General features: G+C 39.4%; 1 pseudogene; it reads left to right on the top strand.

Moving 5' to 3' along the window:
• The first annotated feature begins 4580 nt into the window (after positions 1 to 4580).
• Positions 4581 to 5538, top strand: LOC106967438 (KATNB1-like protein 1; annotated as a pseudogene).
• Positions 5539 to 6449: the final 911 nt, after the last annotated feature.

The following is a 6449-nucleotide window of genomic DNA, read 5'->3' as shown; positions in this document are numbered from 1 at the left end:
ATCTATATAAGGGAATATTATTTGTCCATAAAAGGGACTGAAGTATTGATACCTGCCGGAACATGGATCATCTCGAAACATCAAGGTAAAGTGCACAAAACTAGACACAAAATTATTCCATTTGTATTAAATTTCCAGAATAGGTAAATCTAGAGAGAGAAAAGATTGGTGGTTGCTAGGAGCTGGGGGGAAGTGGGAATAGGGAGTGAAAGCTTCTGGATATGGTGTTTTCTTTTGGGGTGGTGAAAATAGCCTAAAATTATATAGAGGTGATGAATGTACAAGTATGTGAAAATATTCAATTGTACACTTGAAATGGATGAATTTTATGACATGTGCATTATAACTCAATAAAATTGTTACAAAAAATAAAAAGGATGGAATGATAACTTTCAATGTTTGGTGTTTATAGGAAAGATAATAACTTTGCATGCAAGGGTATAAAGTTTTCTTTAAATTTTTAATATGTTTAGGGGCACCTGGCTGGCTCAGTCAGTTAAGCATCTGACTTCGTCTCAGGTCATGATCTCGCCGTCTGTGGGTTCGAGCCCCATGTCGGGCTCTGTGCTGACAGCTTGGAGCCTGGAGTCTGCTTCGGATTCTGTATCTTCCCCTGTCTCTATCCCTTCCCTGCTTGCACTCTGTCTCTGTCTCTCTCTCTCCTTCAAAAATAAATAAACATTAAAAAATCAAGAAAATTTTTAATATGTTGTTCAGTGGAAAGTTTCATCATTGTCTTCATTTAGGCTGCAATAACAGAAACACGATAGACAAAATATATTTCTCACTGTTCTAGAATCTGGGAAGTCCAAAATCATGGCACCGGCAGACTATATGAAGGCCCACTTCCTGGATCTTCCAATCGGTTCTCATAAGGTAGAAGGGGCCAAGGAGTTCTCTGGGGTCTCTTTTATAAGGGCACTAATCTCATTTGTGGGAGCTTCAGCCTTGGGACCAGATCACCTCCCAAAGGTTGCATATCCAAAGGCCATCACATTGGGGATTAGGATCTAAACATGTGAATTTGGGGGAGACACATTCAGTCTATAGCAATAATGAAGTTACAGAGCACAATTTTTAAAAAGAATATAAAAAATAAAGTAGGGGAGATAAGGGCCCTAGGGACTCAGCAAAGAGGTGGTTGAAGAAAACATCTCAGAGACATTGCATGTAGGTCCCTGGTTTATATTGCCATAAAGCTATCATGTTAGAGAAAGTAAATATGTCCAAAGTAACTTTGAAACTGGGCAAGAAATATTATTAAGATAAATGGAGCTCACTAAGGAGATTAAAACATATGGTCCTTTCCCGTTTCTTAAACTTCCAAACTTTTCAAAGGCATTTGGATGATAGAACAAAGCATAAAAACAGAGAGAAAACTGAAAGGAGCCATTCACAGTAATTGAAATAGCCAAATGTAAAATGCAAATTGTCTTTAAGGCACTGGTTCTGTGCTTTGAGAATGCTTGAAGGTTTTTTAAGAGGAGCTGGAGATGGGCACGATTTATATGGATAAACAAGAGATTTAAATAAAAAAGAAACAACATTACTTTCCACTTATGTGGTACATTCAAACCACTCCTCAGATCTGAGGGCCAATTATATACATATATAAGAAAAGCTAAAGAAAACATTTGAGTGTGTTCTTTTTGTGAGAAATACATTGTAACTAAAAATCAACCTCAGCATCGATCCTCATTGTCTTATATAATTATAGCATTTCTATCTGCTTTGTCCACATTACAGTCTTATTCAAAATAGTGTTCATATCAATACAGTTCCTCTTGGCCAGCTAACCTGCTGGCATTTAAACAATTGCCAGCCTTGAATATTAATCTCAGAATTATTAACAAGGAAGATTGGGGAGGTGATAGGTGAATTCAGTTTTGAACAGTGGATGAAAAGCTGATATGGTCCAGGGTAGGTCTTTAAAAGCAGCTTTTTGAGAGGTGGAGATAGGGCCGAAAGAAAGAGAGGTGGGCTTTGAAATCAAGCTCATGAGGGAAAGTGGCCTGTGTATTGATTCTCTATTCTTAGAGAGTAGTATCTTCTTCACAGAGATACAGGAAAGATTAAGTAAAATGATGTTAGAATCAAGACATCAGGAAGTTCCTGACTCAAGTATTTGTCCGTGGGCTGCAGGTTATAAGGAAATTCAAATTTTATCTGCCACTTCCTTCTTGCCTTTGTTCCCCACATCACTATGGAGGGGAGGGTGATTTGGGGGCTCCAGGAAACTGAGTCTGTAGGTTTTTGGGGATTAGGCTATTAATAGATTGCTTTTTCTTGTAATTTAGTAAGATATTTGTAAACTGATGGAGACTCTATCAGTTTAACCATTTGCTTTCTGTCCTTTCCTTTGTCCTTGGGCAGCCAGGAGTGCCTGAGGAAGGTCACATGTATCCCACCCTTGGGGGGAGGATTAATGCCAGCTTGTGCTTGGCCCTCAGCTTGCCTTATGGTCCCTCATCAACTATATTTGCCCCTCACATGTGAATAATACCTGAATGTTGACAAGTGTTTCATATCTACGTAGGATGTGGTCTGGTCTTGCTATCCTACAAAGGAAAGTTAGGTACAGAGTCGCAACAGTGGCATATATTATAGCAAATTTTCATTAATATAATTTTCATTCCTCCCTTCCAGCTCATAGGTGTCATGAGATCAGTGTATCTTCTTCCTCATCCATTGGTCTCCTAAATGCACTATGCGATCTCTGGTAGGCTGCGATACAGAATGCATATTGGTTTGGTGACTGAGATATTCAGACTAGGTATGCTTTCAGCAGGAAAGGGTACAGTCTGCCCTTACACTGGCAGAGGCAGGGGCTCTCCTGACTGCTCTACCAGGCAAAAGCTCAATGGAGGCAATGGTGACAAAGAGGTAGAAGTTTAAGTAACTGGAGTTACAGAACGTGTGTGTGTGTGTGTGTGTGTGTGCAGGGTGAATAATGGACCCCACAGCTTTCAGACAGAGCACCTAGAGAAACCTTTCCTTTGGAAATTCTAGCTGGGGTTGGATATGCTGTTGAAACTTGGTGAGCTATAATACTAAGGGGGGGCTTTTTGGCCAAGAAGCTGAAAACGTTTTATGCAGAAGGAGTGACCTGGGAGGTCTAAGTGCAGTGGAGTTATATTATAGGTACTCTTGAGGTGGATTTAGAACCTAACCCTTATTTCATGGCATTAATGCCTAAGAGCACGAGCCTGATTCCTGTTCAGCGGGGCCTCAAATAGGTATTGACAGACTGGAAAGATAGATGCAAGCAGTCAAGGTCCTCTCCATACTTTTTCCAAGAATAGTATGCAAGTCCAGCTGCGCACGCAAGATTTAACTTAAAATCCAGTAAGCATTTACCTACTGTGTGCCAGGTGACATTTTATCTTGTTACCTCCTCCCAGGAAACAATTTATTTATATTCATTAGGTTTGCAGAGGCTGATTTATTAAAACAGAATGGACTAAATCCTTCAGGCAAACAGAAACATTTTATAATTCTCATCCATCATTTGCTCTCTATTAGGATTTTTATAGTTTTCAAGTCAGGAGGAATAGCGAACACATTTACTACATGCCAGACACGGTTGCAAACAGCTTATACAGATTATCTCCTTTGACCTTCACACCAGCCTATTCCATAGGTACAATTATAATCCAATTTTACAGATGTGGAAACAGAGCAAGAGACACTGTCATTTAACCAAGGTCACACAGGTGCTAAGTGATGGCTCTAGGATTCAAAGTCTGATTTCAAAGGCTGATTTCAAGGGAGGGACTCTTAAACTCCGGCCACACTGTCTCCCAGCACCAAGTTGCTTGCTACCTGAAGGTTTCAACTTTGGTTTTAAGCTTAGCATAGTAGTCCTCAGATTTTAATGCATTTAAGAATGAGGGCATAAGGGGTGTCTGGGTGGCTAGTTGGTTGAGTGTCCGACTTCAGCTCAGGTCATGATCTCATGGTTTGTGAGTGTGAGCCCTGAGTCGGGCTCTGTGCTGACAACTCAGAGCCTGGAGCCTGCTTTGGATTGTGTCTCCCTCTCTCTGCCTCTCCCTAGCTCGTGCTCTGTCTATCTCTCTCACTAAAATAAATAAACATTAAAAAAAAAAAAAAAAGAATTAGGGTATAGACCCAAATCAAGTTTTATAGATGATATAAAGGAATTCAAGGACAATTTTTGCCTTACTAGCTGACTTGAGAATTTAACCCTGGCAAGAAGCAATCTCACTGTAATGTGCAAAATCATAGCCAGCCTGTGAAGTAAATGTAATGTAAGTAGAAGCCAGCCCTCCCTAATAGGGTGCTTGGACATGCTAACTACGGATAACTTATCTATTCGTTTGGGCCTAGGCATTTTTTAGGTACCATTAGTGTGCCTGCGGTATTACAGTTAGTATATGAAATGCAAAATATAAAATAAGTACTTAGAAATGTATTTTTATTGGCACTGCCGTATTTGAATGGCTCAGAGTGGGGCTTGGCCCAGCAGCGGAGGGACGTTCTAGGCTGCCGGGCGCAGCTTGTCAGCCCCGGGGCAGGGCTGAGGTGCTGTGGTACCAAGAGACGCCGGTATCTAAGACATGATGACATCTGAAGCCCAGAGTGTTAAAAAAAGAACTTATTGTGATACTATGGAGGCCTATTCCACCGGTCTTCCTAGAAAAAGGGTCTCTAATTTTACTAATAAGAACACGAAGGAGGTTAAGAAATCTCCAAAACAGTTGGCTGCTTACATAAATAGAACAGTTGGACAAGCTGTGAAAAGCCCAGATAAACTACGTGAGGTGATCTATCGCAGAAAGTGCATCATCCTTTTCCAAATCTTTGTCACAGAAAAAAACAGTCCCCTAGAAGTGCAGGCTGTGACATGGCAAATAAAATGAACTGGCTTGTGCAGGCCACCCACCTGAAAAATTACGCCATGATAGTCGAACATACTTGCTTAACTCCAGTGATTCTGGTTCTTCACAGACAGAAAGCCCATCATTAAAATATAGTGGGTTTTTCTCTGAGGTTTCTCAGGACCATGAAACAATGGCACAGGTTTTGTTCAGCAGGAATAGCTTTAACGTTCTGCAAAAAGAAAAGTATAAGTGAGCTTGCAGCTTATTTGGTGAGGATAGAAGACCTTGGAATTGTCATGGATTGCCTTCTTGTGCTCACCAATAGTTTACAGAAGGAAAAACAATACATCTCACTTGGCTGCTGTGTAGATTTGTTACCTCTGGTCAAGTCCCTACTTAAAAGCAAATTTGAAGAATATAGAATAGTTGCTTTAAATTGGCCTCAGGCAGAAATAAAAAGGTGGTGGTCAGAACTATCATCCAAAACAGAAACTATAAATGATGGACATATTCAGATTTTAAAGCAACAATTAAGTGGACTATGGGAACAGGAAAATCACCTTACTTTGCTTCCAGGATATACTGGTAACATAGCCAAGGATGTAGATGCTTATTTATTGCAGTTGCATTGAGACACAGTCTATTATAAAGAACATTTGATTATTTAAAATGTCCCCAGACTAAGATTAAAAAAAAAAAGTCTCATCTGAGAACTGTGAATTGCGGAAGAAATCGAAACCTTTTTTTTTTCCTTAAAAAGCCACATATGAAACCACTAATGAAACCCTAACAAACTACATCACACTGAAGTGGAAAAATATACAAAAGGAGCAGCTTCAACTTCAATGAGGTGAAAGTGCACAGTGAAGACTGTGGCCTTTGCTGCATTTGGGACTAATATGGTTATTTGGTAACATTGTTCAAGAGCTACTGGGTCTCAATGCAATCCTGCATAAGAATGTAATTCATGCTAGGGGTGCTGGGGTGGCTCAGTCGGTTAAGCGTCCGACTTCAGTTCAGGTCATGATCTCAATTTGTGAGTTTGATCCCCGTGTCAGGCTCTGTGCTGACAGCTCAGAGCCTGGAGTCTATTTCAGATTCTGTGTCTCTCTGGCCCTCCCCCTGCTTGTGCTCTGTCTCTCTCTCTCTCAAACATAAATAAACATTAAAAAAATGTTCTTAATAAAAAAAAGAATATCATTGATACTATGTCAAAAAGAAGACAGGACTTATTACTAGGAATCACAATGACCAATCATTGTGACTTTTTTGAAGATTGTGTTTTATAAGAAAACACTTAAATGTGTGCAGCCATTTTCTTATTTTGAAAAGATTTTGCAAGTTTAAACTGTCATAGGAAATAATCAATACTAAAAATTTGTTGTCCACACTGAGATACTGTGTATACAAAATGCCTTAATTACTAATAAGCCAATGTGTATGATATGAATATCTGTTTAAAAAATTAATACCAACCATGCTTCTGGCATGATAAAATTATGGAATTAAATCAGGGGTTTGCAATCAGGTAGAATATTGTTAAAACTTATTCCATACCATTTTTAAAACTTGAGAATATTTTTAGTATCTCTGATTTTTTTTTTTGCC

Source organism: Acinonyx jubatus, chromosome B4 (assembly GCF_027475565.1).
Source record: "Acinonyx jubatus isolate Ajub_Pintada_27869175 chromosome B4, VMU_Ajub_asm_v1.0, whole genome shotgun sequence".
Classification (NCBI taxonomy): domain Eukaryota; kingdom Metazoa; phylum Chordata; class Mammalia; order Carnivora; family Felidae; genus Acinonyx; species Acinonyx jubatus.
The sequence above is the reverse complement of the archived record's forward strand: the minus strand, read 5'-3'. Positions and strand labels throughout refer to the sequence as shown.